We start from the raw sequence: 21,788 nt of genomic DNA, 5'->3' as shown, positions 1-21,788 counted from the left end.
CATCCGCTTCACTCGCAAAAGGACTGGGTTCCGGTAGCGTGATCACTTGGCGCGTTAGGCGCTGAGCAGTTCAGTCTAGGATTATTGTTTTAAGGCAACCGTTAATGTAATTGTTTTGGCGATTTGTTTTGAAATAAAAGAAACTTTTGATTTGATTTTATCCGAGTGAAATGTACGACATTTTCTTCTTTTTTTTCTGATGATGATTTTTAAATGTTCAACTGTTTTTTTTTTTTTTTTTTTTTTTTCGTTAGACGGATGGATTATGATAGCGTGATTGCTGGGCAAGTTTGGCGATAAACAATAGAGTCATGGAATTATTTTTACATTTGAAAAATATTATTTGATTTCTTTTTTTTTTGTTTATTTGGCGAAATATTTTATATTGCAGTAAAAACCGCTTCACTCGCTAAATAGAGTTTTAAAGCAAATGTAAATCTAATTTAATCATTTGAAAAAAAGTTTTAAATTCCAAAGAAACTTAAACATTTTTTTTTTTTTTGTTTTTTGTTTTTTGAAAAGGTGAGTACGCATTTTATACAAAGAAAAATGATCATTTCACATCAGAGGGGGAGGGGGGCGTCATTTTTTTTTATTAAACGGACCTCCATTAAATTTTTAGCACGGGCATCGCTGTGCGGGTACTGCTAGGAATTTAATATAAAAAAACATAATGCGATATCAGATTATAAGCAGCCGAACAGAGCCCTAAATTGACATTTTAACACATTAATGTGCATCGGAAAAATATATTATAAGGCCTAAATGCAAATCACAGAATCTTATAGAACTACAAACCATCATATCTACTAAAACAATCAACCACAGATGCAATCTCTGTACTTTTTTGTGGACGCATGTACTGGAGGTTAATTTCGAATTGACATTTTGGTCAACAACCGCTGATCAAATTTTTTGTAGAAGTATCGGTCAACAAATCCGATACTTTTTTATCTTGATGATATCTTCAATTAAAATATTGAACAAAAACATTTCACGAGATTTTCAATTGAGCTTGTTGTCAGTGAAGTTTGTAACATCATTTAGCAAAAACAAAAGTGACTTTGAGTTCCACTTGGTTCTTTTGACTTTAAGTTCGACTTAGATGATGAGTGAAAATAACAATATTCCCGAATGGCAGAAATGTTCATTTATGGTCTGTGTCTCATATTTTTCTTATTTGTTCGCATTCAATTTTTCTGCCTCCGTCCAAATCGTATGAAAATTCTTGAATAATTTCCTTTAAATCTGAACCGAAAATCATCTGCGAAAACATTAACCCCGTTGAAATAAATTTTTACTGTGGTTTCGCTTCATTTTGGCCATTTAAAGAAACGCAAATTTATGAACCATTTAGTTTTTGCTACTTCAAAGGATACTTAATGTCAATGAAGGGGGCTCATTCTGCTGAAACGTTTTATGAATAACGCCAAGGGTAATTTATGGCCTTGAAACTCCGTAAGCATGACAGCAAGAATTTTCCCAAATAGTTTTACCATGATTTTTGATCCGCAAAGAGTTTTATGAGAAATAGTTTTAAAGAGTTTTTCAACTGTCCTTTTTTTTTGTTTTAATGAATAATATTAAAAAGGGGAAATCTCTCTCTCTCTCTCTCTGCCCGAGAATAAATAGCTTAATTTAGTGACGCCATTGTGAGTTTATCTACTTCGTTATTATATTTTTTAATGATATGACTGTAAGAAAAGAATAAATACCTTTGTACGACAAAGTATCAATAAAAAACAACGAAATTAATGCAAAATGAATTGCAAAGAATTGCAGACACATGTTTCAGAGTTTGAAGGAACCCCTTCGCAAATGCGAAAAAATGTGATCTTTCGATGTTGAGACAACATTCCAAAGGTCACACTTTTCTGCATAGATAAAGGAACTCCTTGAAACCCCGAAACACACGTCAGCAATTTCTAGCAATATTTGTGCATTTATTGCATTATTTCTTATGGTTATATACTTGATACATTACATTTCAATACACTTTTCACAACATATCAGATAGTAGAATACGGTATTTAATTTAAACCCAAATTTAAGTACTGAAAATTAACCATATTAAAAGCATTGTTTGCGCACGATTCTATGTGTAAATTATATTTTAACACGTATTTCTTTGAGGTTCTGCTTAAATAGAAAATTATTGATTTGAATTGAACATATGCGAAGGATAAACGATATTTAAATTTAAAAACAAATAAATATAAAAAATACAAAGTAAAGACAGTTAAGCTATAAATGTTTTGGAATAAAAATGTTTAAAAAATAAAAATACTTTAACTCGGAAGTATTATTAGCAACGTATTTAATGGTTAACTTGATTAATTTTAAAATGACAAAAGTTATTATTTTTGCATTGAAGTGAATTAAAGTTAATGTCTGCAACAATAAAACATACATAATCAAGCTATTACAGTAAAACCTGTAAAGTTGACCACCCTAGTAAGTTGACCACCTCTCTAAGTTGACCGCTATTTTCAGGCACGGAATTTGATCTTATATAATTCCACCTCTATAAGTTGACCACCTGCTTAAGTTGACCACTAAAGTAGTGCACCGCAAGTGGTCAACTTACACAGGTTTCACTGTAGTACCTAAAGATGAAAAGTGATATTGAATCACAATCTTTGGAGAGTGCAAGCTTTTTAAATAATGTTTCACTAATGTCCTGCGTAAATAGAAGTCTTCGAAGAAAAATTTTCTTCAAACTTTCCTGCTAAAGAAAATTGCGTCATATTGCTTGGAGAAATTTTAGAGAAAATTTGTAAAGCTCAAGACAGTCAAAGATAAAAATCTCGAAAATATTTTTTCGACTTTTGAACCACCTTGCTTCACTTTAGTCGAAAAACCAGTCCTTACAATTCACCGAAACCGTTTCAAAGGTCTAAATGTATGCGCTGTGTCTAGGTGTCTAACGAAAACCTAAATGAAATGACATTATTGAAAGGAAGTCATTTGTACTAAATTATACTGTACATTTCAAATGTCTTTAATATAAATGTCATACAAACCAGCAGAAGATGTAAGCATGTAAAGTGACGTTGAATCATACTTTTCAGGGAAGCTAACCTTTTTTTTAAATGATGCTTTTATGTTCTACGTAAATAGAAAATATTTGCGTCAAAATGTTCCTAATTTTTTTTCCGTATAAGGAATATTACGTCATATTGCTTGCATAATTATAGAAAAGAAAATTGAGACATTTCTTGCGCCTTTAGTGTAAATACACTTCAAACTAGAAGGATATTGCCTTTTGTCGGCTATTTGTTCTTTCTTGTTCTTCATAAAGTTGAAATAATTACATTTCCCAAAAAATAAAATAAGTCAAACCAATCGATGAATATGTTTTCCAGGTTTTGACCCTCATTTTCAAGTTCAAACAGATTACGTAAAATATTTACGAAAACATATATTTGTAAAAAAAGGGAATCTTATATTTTTTTGAATAAGTGTAGACCATTAGAAGACAAATTAACTTTAAAATATTTTTTTCGAAATTGAGCTGAATTTTTTTTTTCATTATGTCAAAAACTCGAGACGAAATAACTTGAGTAATGGTAATTTACTGCTGATGAGAAAGTCTCTCATTATTTTGAGAATTATTGCATTTTAAAGTGAAATTAAATTGATAGGTACCATAAAGTGGGAAACACATAATAAAAAAAATTAGCCCGACCTATGATCTAGGTCGCTTTCTTTCAAATTTAAATAATCTTCTTAAAAAAACTAGAAAGTTCTAGACACAATAGGAATAAAAAGAGAAAATGTTCAAGAACTTGGAAGAAATGACCTATTAAAAGGAAGAAAAGGAGAAAAAAAACACAACCCAGGAATAAACGTTTTCTTGCTTAATTCCTTTGCGATCATTAAACACTGTAATTCCTTTCAGGGTGGCCACGATTTCGAGCTAGTTTTTCCTGCCTCTTTCCTTGCAAAACATTCCATAATTCTTCAAGTAACGATCGAAGAAGGGGGAGTAGAGAAGCCTTGAACCCGACACAAGTTTTATGACTCGAAGATGCGTCCGACTCACATCTGAGTCATGAGGCACAAGGTGTGACTCTGTAACGCCGCGTTTGATGGATGGTAAGGTAACTCCAGAAGGTGACCTCCCTTTCCAGGTAGAAGGCTCTGATGCATTGGGAGACATAAATTAAAAAGCGAATGAGGAACGGATTTGATTGTATCCGTGACTGTGATGAAAAATCGTGGATAATCCTGCGTATCATTTCATGAAATTCTTAATTGTTTCATCATTTTTCTGAGACTTTTTTTAGAGCAAACGAGAAGTGACGTGACGTACTTTTAATTTATATGTAGTCTTCTTGTACTAGGTCTTGAACTTTGCTGTGGTGAAACTCTTGTTGAATTTCAACTAGCTCTATGTCATAGTTTATTGGACTGGTAAATAAAAAATATCTTTTTTCGCACTCCATGTTTCAGCAAGAAAAAAATGTTTCATTTTACTCGCGTAAGTGTAAGTGAGCCAGTTTTAGAGTTATTGTTTTCAGAAGGATTTAATTTTGCTTCACATACAAAATTTAAGTCAAATTAGCCGTATACCATAACGAATACATATTTCTGTGCTTGACAAGTAAAATGAATCAGTTAACAAATTAAATAAATCAGTTAATTCTGATGCACAAAAATTGTAAATTACTGCAGACACGTGTTTTGGTGTTTCAGGGAACACCTTTTTCAATACAAAGAAGTGTGAGCTTTCAAATGAATGTCTTTCCTCTAATGACTTTTCATCAAAAAGTTCACACTTTTTTGCATTGAAAAAGGTGTTCCTTGAAAGACTGAAACACGTGTCTGCAATAGTTTGCAAATTTTTGTGCATCAAAGCGTTGGTTAATTGATTCATTTAATAGTCGTATACCTCTCAAGCATATGCATGAGATGAAAATAATACAAGACTTCTACTTGACTACATTTCTTATTGTTGATAACCCTACGAGAATCAGACAACTATTTCTCTGTTTCAACATTTTGGGGACATTTTTAAATCATACGGGCATGATGACGATTTTTTTATATATATATCATACGTATGATGGCTCTTGAGCCGAGTTTTCAACAATATTGTCTTTTATTGTACTAAATGCAAGGAAAAATAATTGTTTTTTTTTTTTTTTTTTTTCATTTCTTTTTACAAAGTATTTAAGCAAAAAAACTGGTCTAGAAAACATATTTTAAAATAAATGTGCATAAACAAAACCGTAGCTGATATTCTTTCATTAAAGTAAATAATGAGAAACATCAAAAGTAGTTTGTTGTAAACAATTGGCAAGACAATTAAAATTTTGGAAAATTATTTATTACTAAAAATATCGATTACAAAAATTTTATTTGACGCTAGTACTTCATTTTGTTTATAGTGATACATAGAACTAGATACTCAATTGATCGGAAATTTAAGTTATCGTTAAAGCAACAGCAGCTCGTTGCAATTTTGTGTTGATATGTTGATGGTTTCGAGGCCATTAACGTTTATGATACTTCTAATAGCTCCAAAATTTCGGTTCAATTTAAAGTTTATTGTAACGTTACAGGATAGTTAACAGCGGTTAATGTTCGACTTCCTGGCTTCGTTCCCTCCAACATTTTCTTCAGTTTTTGAATCCGATAACATTTTATAGACATTAAGACCATTAAAGCTATTGGATTCTTAATTGTATTTTTAGTTTCGGGTCGTTATAGTTTCGAATCCATAAACTCGTATTCGAGTAAAATGTTCATGCGCGGGTACTCAATATCCATTTAAAATATTGAAAGATTGATCAAATTTGTTCAAAGTGTGAATGTATTTTTTCATAATACAGTATATGAGTATCTCTAATTTCTTATAATTCGTTTAAAAAAAAATTGTGATTGTGACTTATAGGCAGTTCTGAAAAAAATTCAAAAATTACAAAAACGAGTTTTATGACAACAAAACTATGGTTGAAGTTGTTTATTGTTTTGCAAAGCACATATCCCAGTATAAAAACATAAAGCGCATAAAATGTTTTTAGCTTATGCCGATCTTAGTCTGCTAAAATTGTGATTAAAGATGTTTATTGTTTTATAAAGCACAAAGCACAGTGTAAAAGCATTAAGGTCACAAAATATTTTTTTTGTCTTATCCTACTCTTAGTCTGATAAAACTATGATTAAAGTTGTTTTTTATTTTATAAAGCACATATCTAAATTTTTAAACATAAAACTCATAACATGTGTTTAGCTTATCCTACTCTTAGTCTGATACACTGATTCAGAAATATATTTAAAAAAATTATAGTTGTAAGTTTCACTCATTTTTAAATTCAAAATCCAAAGGTATTTTCATAAACTAATAATAACCTTAATCATAAACTAAAAATCCTTAAGACATCGATTTTTATTCTGCGAAAATTTTTCCATTAACATTACACTGACAAAATTTATGAGAATAAAACTATAATTAAAATTGTTCAAAACACACATCACATATAAAAACATAAGGCGCATAAAATATTTTTAGCTTATCCTATTCTTAGTCTGATACTCTCATACAGAAATAGCTTTGAAAAAATTGTCATAATTTTCTCGCATCATGAAATTCCAAAACCAGAGGTTATTTTCATAAATTAATTTTAAAAATCCTTCCGACATTCACATTGTTCATACTCTATTTAAAACGTTGGCGAATTTATTTAAAACTTCAATTTGATTTTATTTGCTAATTTGATCCCAGTGATTGCGTGCTCTAAAGCCAATACCGCTGGTTGCCGCTGAACAAGTTAAAATAAGTTATTCATGCAGTTACTCGTTCGGATTAGCGTTAGATGTCATCATTCAAGTAATAAATATTTAACAAGGTAAACACAATGCTCGGATTAACTGCTTTGAAAGATATTACTTGATTAAATTACTAAAGGAATAGAGTTTGATAATTTTTAATTTCCGCTTTTAAAACGGATGAAACTTTTTTTTTCTACCAAGCTTTTCAATCAAAACATGCAATGGCGGCAGCTGCTGCAGAATTATTCGATTTCAAGTGAATGAATAAACTAGCACGGACAACAGCGGTCTCATTGTAAATTTATGATTTGCGTACATCTAATTTCAATGCATAGTTTGAAATTTAACTTCCATGCACGGTAGAGAATAAATCAAAGCGAAGCATTGGGATATAGTAACTGTGTCGTTGAAGCAAGTAGCTGTTCGAATAATATTATTTCGCTCTAAAGTTCACAAATAGAAGCGAGTTCATATCATTCTCGCGTTGTGAGCTTACAGAATAGTGTATTGGTGTAAAGCTAAATGCAATTTCCTTGCATATGGTATCCGTTATGAAATTATATGAAATATATTAACCTATGTAAATAGAAGAGGGACACATTTGCACTGAAATCGAAAGTTGCAATATTTTATGATTCGTGAAACACTTTAAGACTCCTACATCAAATAAATATTTGTTAAAGAGCAAACAAACCCCAAACTAAGAAGAAACCAAAGTCATAGTTAGTAATATGTAAGATATGGATTTTTAATTCAAAAATATGTCTATAGATTGTCAGTGTTTCGCTATCACATTAAAAGTCTTTCCCCTCAAACAGCTTTTGTGGCACTTCATCCTTAGTTTGGAGAACGTTTTCGACAAATTTTTTGAGGCAAACACTTTCTTAAGGCAGTAGCAAAAATCTATTTTTGTGGTGAGAAAATTGCAGTACTGTACTAGCCAAAATATTAGACTAAGACTTTTAAAAGAAAATTCTATATTGAATACTAACTATAGACACATTAACAAACCGTGAAATAATTATCTAATATTTAATGTGCATTCCCTTGTTCTTGACGAGCATTTTTAGCAGTGAATGTTGAGAAGTCTTTTTGGCATACGTTTCACAAGGTTTACACCATTTCTTAACTTTTTTAAAAAAAAGAGATAAAAAATTGTTTATACTCACTATTATATATACTCACATACACATACTTACTAATTACCTAAAACTAACTTCAAATATAACAGAGCACACTACTAAAAATACATAGTGAACTGTTTAAGCTAATTGAGGTTATGTTTCTGGTAGGTAGATAAACAAAGAACATAAACAAAGCAGACAGTGCTGCCACCTGCAAACATTAAATTATGCTAAAATGACGTAATAATCAGTGTACAGTATGTACTGTATTTTAACAGTAAAATAAATAGTATTTTAGTACAAATAGTGAACAAAAACAAAAAAAAACTCTTTAGTTTAATAACTTGGCCAGCACTGTAGTTATTATTGGTTAAAAAACTAACTAAGGTTGGTCTAGTAAAATAGTTCGACCCTAGGCAACTTTTGTTGTAATATAGATAATACATACAGTTTTAAGGATATAATTATTTTATCGCAAAAGTGCGTCACAAACTTTTGCTTGTAATTTAGCAATTTCACACATTTTCCTAGTATACAGTACACTGTTAAAAACGAGCTGATGTGTGCATCACATGACTTCCTTTTACTCCAATTTAATGTAATTTCCTCATGATTTGCAATTTTAATGTGATTCAATTGTTTACTCTCAAAATATCACCAACAGTGGTCACATTGAAACCAAATTTAAAATTTAAGAAAAAGAAATGTCAAAAAAAAAACTTGGCGACCAAAATACTGGCGATATATCGCCAAGCGTCTGACAAATTATAACACCACTTGAGTTTACATCGAAATTAACAATGATTTCCCCTAAAAAGGGGCAAAAGACCCCCTTAGAAACATCCGAGTGCAACCAAGAGGGAAGGTGCACAATTAGGCCACACTAGGAGTCTACGTACCAAATTTCAACTTTCAAGGACATACCGTTTTTGAGTTATGCGAGATACATACACACATACGCACATACTCACATACATACGTACATACGGACGTCACGAGAAAATTCGTTGTAATTAACTCGGGGGTCGTCAAAATGGATATTTCAGGTGTCTGTAGGTTCCTAGGCATATATCCACGTGTGGTCAAGTCGAAAGAAAAACTTAACATTCATTTGGGGGTGAAAAAAAATGGAAATTAAGGCCTATTTTTTAATGAAAATTTTTTTGCGAATACAATACTTCCTTTTTTGTAAAAGGAAGTTAAAATCCTGTAATTTCAGGGTAACACAGTACTTGCATCTATTATGCAAGTATTTTTTACTTAAAATCCTATGTAACTGCGAAATTTTACGGCAGAAAAAAACCAGGGTGCTGTAACTAGTTGTACTGAGAAAAAATGACGGAAACTATGCTGCAGCTATTTCGGAACCTGGCATCCTTTTATTTGCCAACCAGATTTCTAACCCCTATACCAACTCGGGTTCGACGGGAGATCAGGAACGGAGACTCATGTGTTTCATTCCATAGTCATGTAGTGTTCCGATTGACACTGCAATCGCTTACTTTTTACATCAAAATGTACAGTCATTTTTTTTTCTGTGCAACAAACACCCCATTTTACAGTAATATTTACAGTAATTTTCCTCATTTTCAACTGTATAGTTAGTTTCTTTATAGATCGTAGAGGTTATGAATCATATGTATGTTGAATTTAAAGAATGTATACAAACATTTAAGGCTATTTGTATCGACTTGTAACACATTTCTCTAGCTGTTTAAGCACAGTTCAGTGGTTGTGTGATTTACTCAACAGAAGGAATAAAAGTAAAGTTTTTCATAGTCGCATTACAAATGTCAAACTTCTTTGCAAAAAAAAAATATTTTTTGCACTTACAATGCAAGTATGAATTCCAAGATAATATTTTGTAGAATTATTTGCTCGTGGGAGTTCGTATTCTCTTCCACTTGAACACGGTCATCGGTCAGCAAAAGTAATAATTAAAGAGCCAGCTAAAAGGGTAAAAGTTGGGAAATCCTAATTTATAGTGATAGTAAATTTTAACACATATCAGGCAAACATTTGCAACTTCTTTTCTTCCATAAACTTGCACATGGTTGAGTCTAAACTTGAGAGATTCGTTCCAAGACCCCTTGTGTAAGTCAAAATTTGCTGTTCTGGAAAAGGGTAAGCCTACAAAGTTTTTTTATAAACATGCCCAATTATTTTAGGTATATGTAAATGTTCCTTAAATTGTTTAGACCATTATTAAGTGTATATTACAGTTTTACACAAAGAACTGAAATTTTATTGCATTAAAAAAAAAAGGTTGTGTTATTAAACATAAAATATTGTTACGATGCACAAAATAAATGGGAGAAAGATGCAAACAATGAAATAGTACCGCATGTATAGTATGTAGTAATTATAAAGTTTAGCACTGTAACAATACTTTACAAAAAATACTGTATCTTTATTCGTCTTACTAATTATTTGTTCTTGCATGTCAAAAATCCTTATAGTTTCTTTGATCGTCAGAAACTTGATTTTTTTAATTTCAATTTTCACAAGCTTTAGACTAGCAACTTGCTTAGGTGAAATTATATTTCATTAACTTCATATTTAGAATAAAAAACATAAATGAAAGATTCGGAGTGGGGTTATTTGCTAACGCTAACAGAGCGGTGTTTCGACCAGTGCGGTGTAGGGAAACTTCTGCTTTCAGTGATGCTAAAGAGAAAGTCCATTCGCGAAACCAATGTTTTTAGCTAAAAACAACGGCAATACTTAAGCCTCGCGATTCCCTTTCAAAAATGTTCAAGTTGCAGGTGAGAAATTCACCTTAGCTCTAAAATTCATTGCGCTTCAAAAAAAAACTCGTGTTATAGCCATTTCAGATCAATCGAATCGCATTGTAGCCACTGTAACGAAAAGCGTCGAGAACTACTCTAGCGCGCAACCCTAGATTCTGATGGTACTTTTCAGAAGGAAAAAAAATTATATAAGAAAGTGCATGCTCCTATCATAAAAGTTTCCATTGCAAATTTATCATTATTAAAGCGATGAGTAATAAGCAAAAAAGCTGGAACACGCGATTTCAGTAAAATGATAACGCAAATAATATTTCTAATTCTGTACACTTTCTACTTCTTTCATTGCAACTAGCCATCTAAGCATCAACATGCCGAGAAAAATCTCATCTCGCAAGTCCAATAAAATAAACAAATCTGTCAACAGCCAATCGCAGATAAGATGTAGGAGTGGAAAATTTTCTCACTCCAAATTAAGAAACTCAATAAATCTTTCATCGCCGGCGGAATCCCTAGCGGAGGAAATAAAAGCGATTGAAGATAGGAAGAAGGTCGCGAACTTGCCCAAGTCACGTGTTCTCATTATCGTTGCCAGAGACCACGTAAATGCGTTACTTCCACGGGACAGATTCCAGTTTACATTTCGTTTAACAGAGCTCTCTTTGTTTCCTCGAGTTATCTTGAATGTTGTTTGGAACCGGCGCATTTTAACAGTCCCAAAGCCAATTAAATGTAAACACTGGTTCCGATTGTGTGCATCCGGTCCAAGTCTTTCCATTCCAGAGAGGAGGGGGGGGGGGTGGAATACTTTCCTGGATTGTTTGCCAGAACTTTGTCAGTTTCTGGAATCGGATAGTGTTGAAAGGCGCCTGTCAGAGACGTTTTAAATTTTTCTTGGAGGATATAATTTCAAGTTTGAAGAGCAAACGCGTGCTTGGTCATGCTGATTCATTTTGCGGAAGGCAACACGAAGTGAAGTTCTGTATACAGATCTGTCATTTAGAGCATTAGTCAAACCCAAACTTAACAGTGAAATATCGTTTTGAACTATACTTAGTAGAACGAAACTTACTGTATTGCCGCACACAAATTTCTGAAATAAATGAAAAATCACCACGGTCATAAACTTAATGCATTATTATGCACTTGTAGAGCTAATCGTCGAATCAAATGAAAGAAGTGAAAACTTAGAGACAATGAAGTATAAATAAGCAAGAAAGTGCTGTATGAAACAAATGCTGATCGGGGAAAGGAGCGTTATAACCCCTCTTCAACGCGACCAAAGATATCCTTGAGCTTTGTTTTGGGATCACATTTCGGAGAATTATCGGAGGAGATCCCAGAACTCCTATTTTGCTGAATATTAAATTTGAAGAATATGAAAAATTAATACAGTTATAACTGCCTCCCCTCCAATTTGTGCTCCCATATTTTAATAATGTACTTCCCAAAGCTAGAAGCTGTATCTGCCATTGATTAAAAACAAATAAGTTGCACAGGGCCGACGAGAAGCCATGTAAGCTTAGTCGAAAACTAGGAGCCCGTCTTGACTTTCGAAGGCCCTGCACTTGTCATGTGTGATTGACGCGTAGGTCAATCACATGTCCATGCATGTAGATTCTTAAATTCATAATATTTCACGAAAGTCTGACTAATGCATATCACCTCAATATAGGTAAAGATACAGAATACGATCGCAGGATAAAATTTTTACAGTCGATTGAGACAAAGGAAAAGTTATAATTGAAGTTAGCATAATCTTCTAAAACAATTACTTTTTACTAATTCATAGAGTTCTAAAGTTTTTTATTAATTTCTTTCTTTTTTTTCATAGTTTAAAATAATAATTTTTTTTACGTAAGTATAATGATAAGCAGAAAAAAAAAACCATCATGCAACTTATGCTTTTAAGGAAATTCTTCAGTAAGAACGTTGCAAGTCTTTTTATTTGTCTTTAATTTGTAAGATGATGTGAAGCTTATATTGTTTTGAAAGATTTAAACTTTAGACAATTTAACCGAAAAATTAATGGTTTTATAACATGAAGCGTATATGAAAAGAAGAAGTATGTTTAAATATAATTTAAAAGCCTCAGATAGATCAATTTACCTTTTTTTTCAGAAATGTAAAATTCCATTAAGAATAAAATATCTAAACTTCAGAAAATGTTCCAAAATTGCATTTTTCCCGTAATTTACAGAAAGTCCCGTTACGGCAGCGATTATTTACTCAGATCTCGCAAAGATGCAATGCGGGTTCTTTCAATTGCAGCGATTACGGTCGCAGATAAGACGTAAAAATGGCGCGTCTCCACCCACTATAAGGAAAACGACGTTTATGGCAGAGGTTATACAAGAGAACAGGGGTGGGGGAATAATACACTTATCTCAGCATAACACACATATCCTTACCCGTATTTTCTTCTTGGCTTCCATGAATTGTCCATGGAAGTTTTGGGCGGAATTTCTTGCTTTCTTTTCCTTCTTTTTTCCTTCCTCGCATAAACGGAATAGATTTGATAACCAATTTGGGTGGTTTTCCATTAACGTGGGTGTAGCATACAAATGCTCGTTTTGAAGAAATGGAGAAAAAATATAATAAGTGATTTGATAAATTGTCACCATTTCTTGCTTTCGAAATAGCTACTTGTGTGGCTTAAAAGTAGGACAAGCCGAAGATCAAACCTTTCCGCGCGTTTTAAAAGTTCATGTTTTATTTATATACTGGAAATGTTTTTCAATTATTTCTCTGAAACACCAATTTAAAAACAAAAGCAACCTTTTGATAATTGATTTTTTTTTTTTTTTACAATTTAAAGAAAGGAGTTTCCTCTTTTACCCTTTATCTGGTTGCAGTTTTCCTTAAATTTGAGCTCTATAAGACTGCAATGAAATAAATTTAGTTCTGCTTTGAAATAAATTTGAAATTCCATCGAGGAAAAAAGACAAACTGCATTAACATGAAACCAATTTTATTAAATGACATTAAAAGTACAAAACGGTTAAAATGTTGACCGTCTCTCAGTATAATAAAATAATGAAGTAGAGTAAATAATATAGTGTATCAATCTCCCTTCTCATAGTCGATTTCAGGTCCTCCTTTGAATCAGGGGTTTTCCGAAAGATTCTGTCGTTGATAAAACACCTGAAGAAGAAAAACGCACGGATTCAAGTACTGACTGTATGGGGTTTATTTACGTGACCCTTTATTTACGGGAATTTTTCTGCCTCTAATGCAGCCAATCGCTGACCAAAGTCCGTTTCTAGTCGCGTGAAAACGTCAACAGTTCTCTTGGGGACGAGCCCCACCCTTCTTTAACCATTACCGAAGTGCCATGTTGAGATTGCTCACTTCAGGACCGAATGGGTAGCTCTCGATTCATTACTAAATACAGTGGTGGGCATTCACATGAAGATTTTGCGCCACAATTACTACCATTTTAACTTGCTCAAGCAGTTTCGGAATCGGCTTTATTATTAGAATATTCACGGACGGTAGAAATTTTCAGCAACTATGTCGTTCATATCTTTATTTAATACTAGCGGTACCCGCACGGCTTATGCCCGTAGTATAAAATTGAAAGGTCATTTGGTTCGCCTGCACATTTGCAAATAATGAGTGATGAATTTCTCACCAATTTGCTATGCTAATTTCCTCACCCGTGGTCACATTTGGTAGTTTGCTCTTCCACATAATGGTAATTTGTTCGTCCACGTTAGGATACTTTGCTCTGTAATATGTTCTTAAAATTGTAATAGAAAAAGAACAAAGTCGAATTTTCAAAAAATCGCTTCGAGGTGCTCACCCTTATGATACGAACTAATTTTGAGACCAAATTTTATGAAAATCGGCTGGACGGTCTAGGCCCTGTGCGCGTAACAGACATCCAGACAGAGAACCAGAGAGACAGAGATCCAGACTTTCATTTTTATTATTAGTAAAGAAGTTTTCATTTCTTTGCATGCTGCCTTTTCTCCTCAGCGATCGCTTACTTTTTACCATGTTTGTTTGGACCACCCTGCATGAAGTCATTGGAAATAAGCGATCGATAACCGATCATTACATTATGAAGTTATTCAAAAAAATCTCCCGTTAGTTGTCTATTATATTATGAAGTCGTTCGAAGGAATGACTTGCTAACCATCATTCCATTTGAAGTTAGTCAGAAGAATCTCCAAACAACCGTTATTACATTATTATTATTTTTGTTTTCATTTTCATGAGCAAGTCATCAGTTTGTTTGCAACAAAATGTGTCCTCAATTTACGTATCTCTTAACATGTAATTGAACATTTTCGTGCTTTATTTTAAAAAATAATTACTTTCGAAAACTTTAAAAAGAAACCACTCATTTTCAGATTTAGTTCATAACTTTCAAATCGCAATCATCTCTGAAACAATTTTATTTTTACTCCTAGAGCACCAAATATTTTCATACACAAAAATATTCCTTTAAGACAGTCTCATTGGCACATAACATTTGCAGCTAAATAATTGTAACTGCGCAAAAAAGGATTTGTAAACACGGCCGGATTTAAGGGAGGGCAGGTGGGGCTACTGCCACGGGACCTCCACAACAAAGGGGCCCCCACAATTAAATTTTTACAAAATTTCCTAACTTTCACGGATCGAAAATATTGGATATATACATATATATCAAAATATTCGGATATATTTCAAAGTATTGGATGTTTTCGAAAATATGATGAACTTTTCGAACCTTGATTAGGGGCCTCCACTCTTTCGTTGCCCCGGGGCCTCCACACTTCTAAATCCGGCCCTGTTTGTAAACAAAATGTAAAGGTTTGAGAAAACGTGTTTTGATGAAGTATTGCAGAATAATCACAACCTAACCCCCCCCCCCAAATACTTACATTATTCCTGTTGCACAAATGAAAATGTATGAATGCATTTGCTTGTGTGTTTTATGAAATACAGTTGCTGCATGTTTCGGTGGCATCGTTATCCATTTCAAAATTTCATTTCTCCAGATCAACAGTAGTTTTATTTTCAGCAAACACTTTTTGAAAATAACACATAAAAAAATAATTTAGAGTAAAAATTAAAAATAGAAAAAAAAACAGGCGATTGCCTTATTTAACAATGTTTAGAATATTTTTAATATATCTCTTGAAATTTTTTTCTTTCGTAATAAATGTGACAGAAAAAGATTTATTTATGAATGTTGATAACAATCTGATTTGTTCCACAACAAATACCATTTTATGTAGCCGGTCTAGACAAAAATTTTTCCCCGCCAAAGTAAAAAGCAGTCCTAAAATTTAAATCTCGGTCTTCTTTTCCACCCCTAAGCATTTCAAAACTTAGAAGGGAGTTCTTAATATAGCCTTTAATTTGCGAAAATAAATAAACGTTGAAATAAAACACTGAGAAGCAAACACCATAAAACGAAAAATGTACAAAATGAAGTACCAACTAATCCAGAAGAATTATAATATTTGAATAAAGAGAAACCAAACCAACCAAGTAATAACCGTTAATAAACGTGTTCTAACTCATAATAAATTAAACGCTCTGCATAAAGGTTCGTAATAACGCTACCTCAAAGCGAGTTATAGCTATTTACAGGCGTGGAGAATGAACAAAAAAAAAAAAAAGAGAAAGATATTCCTTCAAAATTGTAACTCAACTACGCAACTTTATTACGTTCTCATATTCGAGGAGAGAAAATCTTACTCTCGTTCCATTCTTTTCCTCTCGCTACCACTTACCGTACGAATAGTTCTGTTTTTATTGTTTCGTTATGTGTTTTTATTTGGCCTGCTTTTTTCTTCCTGCTTAGTTGTTTGCTGCTGATGACAGGAGAAAACTTCTTCCCACATTTCTTTCCAGCGTTCTTCACACCAACGGTGTAAAAGAAAGGAGAAATAAAAGAATGAAATAAGCAGCCACTCTGGAACTGTTATTAAATAGGTTACTTTAAAAGGAGAGAGTCATTTTTTTGGCAGTAACGCTTTTCAGAATCGCTATTTGGAACCGTAACTTTTATGCAACAAAGTGATGGGTGTTTATCGCTGTTAGTATTTCTTATCTCCGTTGGTGGTATAAGTCGTTACTTTAGAATTTTGTTAGTTTTAGTCGAATGATAATAAAACTTTCATATTGTTCGCGAGACTCGTTTGAAAATTGGTCTTTCAAACCAAATATATATATATATATATATATATATATATATATATATACAGAGTAGAAAGGTTAATTTTATATAAAACCGCGAAAACAGCTCGAATAAGGAACAACACCACTGTTGAAATCAAAAGTGGCTCCTAACTTAAGTTTTGGAGGGGAAAAATTCTTAACTTAAGGAATAAAACTCCAAGTTTTTCCGAATGATAATAGTTTTGCTTCACGGAACTTCAAATCTCGCCGAATAAGGATAATTTTGCCAAATTTAACCCAAAAATGTTGCCGAATAGAGCTCTAACTTTTGTTTAATGATGATATTTTTGCCGAATCTTCATACAAAATTTACCGAAGAAGGAAATTTTTAGGAGGTCACAGTAACCGCCCATCGGAGTGCTCCTGGCCGAAACGGTAGCAAAATGCTTTTTCTAATGAGTAGGGAACATATCAGCATAGTCAGAGACTGACAAAGATTATAAAATCTTAGGAGCCAGGAGAAAAGAGATTCTTTGGCTAAAAAAATTAGTCGTGAAACTATTTTTTAGTCACCCTGATGACCAGACTCCCTATATTTTATATATATCCCGGGATATGATATGCTGTAGTAGAATTGCGAAATGAACAGGTAATTTGTAAAAAAAGAAATAAAGATACGTTTCCATTTTTAGCCATTGACTTAATCTCCAGCCATGTTGCCAATCCTAATATGAAATATTGGGAACATATAAGGACCGTTGTGCAACTCCCTCCTTGTGGAAGAAGGAAAATATTAAGACGGTTCTTCAAATGCATAAATCTTCGTAAAAATATTACGAAACTCTTGAGAATATTGATAAGGCCAGTTTCATAACGTACAACATCTGCCAGCGTATTTTGGAGAAGGAATTATATATGCATGGAGTGTCCCATCACGTTAGTATGCACTTTTGACGACAGCTCTCATCTTCAGAGAAAAATTTTTATCCTTCTTCAAAACATAGATATCATCCGTACAAATGCAAATTGGTCTTCGTATACTCACCTTACACGGTCCTTAAAATCTCTAGAGTTTCTGCAAGTGTTTTTGTCAGAACACTTACAAAATTTAATATTACAGTATTTACTGGCTGGTTGAGCAGTGTTTCAAACTTCACATATGAGTTTGGGCTAGCTTTATAGTAAAATAGGCTGCACGCGCAATTCAACCACCTGACGTAGTAGAAATTAACTAAACCCAGAGGTGAGATATAAATAAATTAAATGTGTTTTTTGTAGTAGCTCTGTAATTTGGTTGTCATTGGGGACCATCGTCTCCGAATTTTCGTATCTTATCTTGTAGGACCAAGTTTGAATGACATACGTTTATTAGCGCAAGCTTTGCGTATGTCTAAATCAGTAACTATTTGAGCCTACCGTATGCATGTTTGTGTGTGCATATAAACAGGGTGTTCGTTTTAACCTGCAAGACTTTTATTTTCAGAACCGTTTGTCCTACATGTATACTTCCAATTTCAAAAATGTTTGAAATCAGATGCAGAGTTGAGATATTAAAAGTTTGAAGTGAAAATAAAAATGAGTCACAAAATACAAAATTTAACTTTTCAAACGGGCCTCAGGTCCCTTAAAGAGAAATAATCTCCATTGAAAACTATTGCTGACCCAAAAAACTTGACATTTGTGCGACCAAAACTTATGGAGATATTCGAGTTCAAAGTTTTAAGGGACCTTACAGAAGATGAGATTGGAACTTATCGCCCTTTCAGAAGAATGACAGGTCGTCAAAGTAAGGAAAACAAGGTACTATTTACATTTTTCATTGCTATTCAAAAATAAATGCAAATGTTATTCCGTGATACGCTAAAACACACAATAAAACCTCGATCAATTTGAAAAACCACATATAATTTAAAACTCTTGTTAACAGCTATATTTTCCCCCAAAAGGTGTTATTGACGGTGAGTGAAAAGATGTGTAAGAAACAAAACGCTGCGTTTCATATCCCGGTGAACATTGGTCGTATTATTTCAAACTTTTTGTACTGGAATTATTTTCCAATGTTGATTATTTCTCTACATATAAGTTAGGAAACCTAGGACCAGTATAAAAAGTTAAATTTTTAATTTTTGACTTATTTTTATTTTTTCTTCAAACTTTCAATGACAAACTTTTCAATTAACTCTGCGTCTAGTTGTAAACTTTTTTGCAATTGGAAGTATACATCTAGAACTAACGGTTGCGAAAATAAAGATCTTACAGGTTAAAATGGAACACCCTGTATATGGTGGTTGCATCTAATCAGGTTACCTCACACTCCCCCACCCATCTTTTTTCTATCTCGGGTATGATTTTATCGACATCAGAAAGCCTAACTGATGATAAAGCGTTTTCAACAAGCAGTCTGTTATCAACAGGCAAAAGTGAAACAACCATTATTAGGAAAGATTCTTGTCACAATGACCTGATTTCATTTCAGAGTAAGTTATGTTTCTTCATTGTTCAAGTGGCTTATTAGTTTAAAAAATGTTGTTAGTTGTTCTCGAAAGCTTTTATTTATGCAGTTGACGAATTCAGAATGAAAAATTAAGATGCGTACTGCCTTTTTTTCCTGTGATTTGATAACCCTGGAAAAGTAAACTGTTGCTCAATAAGGCTATAAGTAGCAATATTTGTTTGGTTGGTTCTATTGTTTTTTTTTTTTTTTTTTTTTTTTTTTTGCTACAAGAGACTTAATAAGCTATGGTGCGCCAAGCATTTTTAGGACTCCTTTGGCCTTATTCAGATACCGAAGGGTCTGGTGGGGGATGTGATCCTGTGCTGCATAAGCTGCCCATATATGCACGAATTGTGGGGGAGTGATCAAAAAACTAAAAATCACTACTTAAACAGCCCATAGAATGTAACGATTGCTCTTTCTCCTTTCCTTTGAAGCATATATGGCATTTTTGATAATGCTTTTGAGTTTATCAAATGTCAATTAATATGCTTTTGTATTGCTCATGAAGAGTTTTTGTACTTTCCTTAGTTTGATAGTCCTTTTCTGGATTTTTTCAGAGTTCCATATTAGGGACAATGATTTCTGATAAGGCCAATTTGCTAAATTATTCGTTAAACTTCTGAAAAACATTCTTCAAACTTAAAATTTTACAAAGAATGTTGACGTTTGCGACCATATCTTCCAGTACGATTTTTGCTTGTTAATGCCTCTTAAAACCCTCTTCAAAATTTAGATTCCGACATACCTGTGTATAGCTTTAGCTTACAATAACTATCTTAAAACATATTTATTGCCGCTATTCTTAACATTCATTCCATTAAAAGAGAAAAAACAAAGAAATATTTTCCCATTTGAAAAATTTTTCGTTTTATGTTTCAGCACTTACAAGGCGAAATTTCCTATTTCCGTTATTTATCAGAATACTCCCTCCCGCCCGAGTTTTTATTTTTATTTATTTATTATTATTTTTTTTAGCTGTGCGTTCATTTAACACGACAAAAGCAATTCGCCACTTTAAAAATTCTTTTTAAGAATGAAATTTCTTTTCGTACGCTCCGGAAGCAAGATGAAAGAATTATGGAATAAGGAAATGTGTAAAAATAATAAATCAAAAGGAGAAGAACTGAGAAATAAATAATAAGGAAGTAATCTTAAAAGAATAGAAAATATTTTCTTCTTATATTAAATTTACAGATACGAATGTACTCTTTTAGCTTTTTTTGCTTGGAAAAATTTAATAAAGATGATAACATGCTTGAGAGAGAAAATGTTACAAGCATAATTTTTACCTCTTCTGACAAACAAAACATCTTCTTGTGTTAAATTTTAAGGAAATATTTTAATGAACTCACAGTCCCTGCAATTCATGTTTTTTTTCTGCAAAAAAAAATTTAATATCTGAAGACTCTTTAAAAAGTAACTATTTTTATTTTTGTTTCACTATTTTTCACAACCAGTACACACAAAACTACAGTAAATATGCATACTGCATTCATGTTTTATTTTATTTTTGGATCTAGTTTTATACGGTAACGTTAAAGTTGCGGGCTTAAGTTTTGTATAATTTTATCATACGTACAAACAGAGTGTCTCTTATTTCAACCTAAAATTACAGGTTTAATTATTTTTATTTTTTGAAAGTGGAAATATTTTTTGCGTTCGATAATGACGTTGTTTCCTTCAGTCAAAAGTACTACTTTTAGTCACTGAAGTTGATAGAATGAGCAAAAAAAAAAAAAAAAAATAACATGGACCCAGAAAATGCTTTCATTTTCCCAACATTTAATTTTTATTTAATTTCTTTCAATGTCTGATTTTTCAAACAATGCCTGGTTTTTATGACATCACAAGTGATGTACTTTGACGCGCAATCCACTGCCGTGCTGAATGTTTACACTTGCTGTCACGGCGTTTCCAGGTTATGATAATTCAGAAACGAATTTAATATTGCGATCTACGCTTGCTATCAACGATATTGTTACCACTACATATGAGTGAAGAAGCGAATTAAATATTGCGCACTGCGCTAATAGCATCATTGAAAGGCATTTTATCACTTTTAATGTCATGTGCAGAAGCATAAGAAATGAAATTGAATCTGCGCACCGATTAAAATAATTGTTAAAAAATACTAAACTTTGTCAAATTATTTTTAAAAAGGTAAAATCCTATGTTTTCAAGCATGCTTTTTAGGGGAAAAAAGCTTTTGAAATTTCGGAAATGACCCCATTGTTTTCTTCACACAGACACACGCACGCGAGTACACATACAAACAGACAAGCGCGCGATATACTCCTGATTGGTAATAGTAAATTTAAAACTAAATGCAGTGAGAGATCGAGGTGTTTCAAAACCGATAGTGCTTTTTCAATCGCCTAATGTATTGCTGTGTTTTATATCAAAACCTTCTTTTTGTTCTCCCACTATCTTTTTCTTGTTATTCTGATTCAGAATTAATGGTAATATTAATTGCCGAAAACTTTCTCCTGGTAGACCAACTTGTTAAGCCGTGGGCTTTTATAA

This window comes from Uloborus diversus, chromosome 2 (genome assembly GCF_026930045.1).
Source record: "Uloborus diversus isolate 005 chromosome 2, Udiv.v.3.1, whole genome shotgun sequence".
NCBI classification, from domain to species: domain Eukaryota; kingdom Metazoa; phylum Arthropoda; class Arachnida; order Araneae; family Uloboridae; genus Uloborus; species Uloborus diversus.
The sequence above is the reverse complement of the archived record's forward strand: the minus strand, read 5'-3'. Positions refer to the sequence as shown.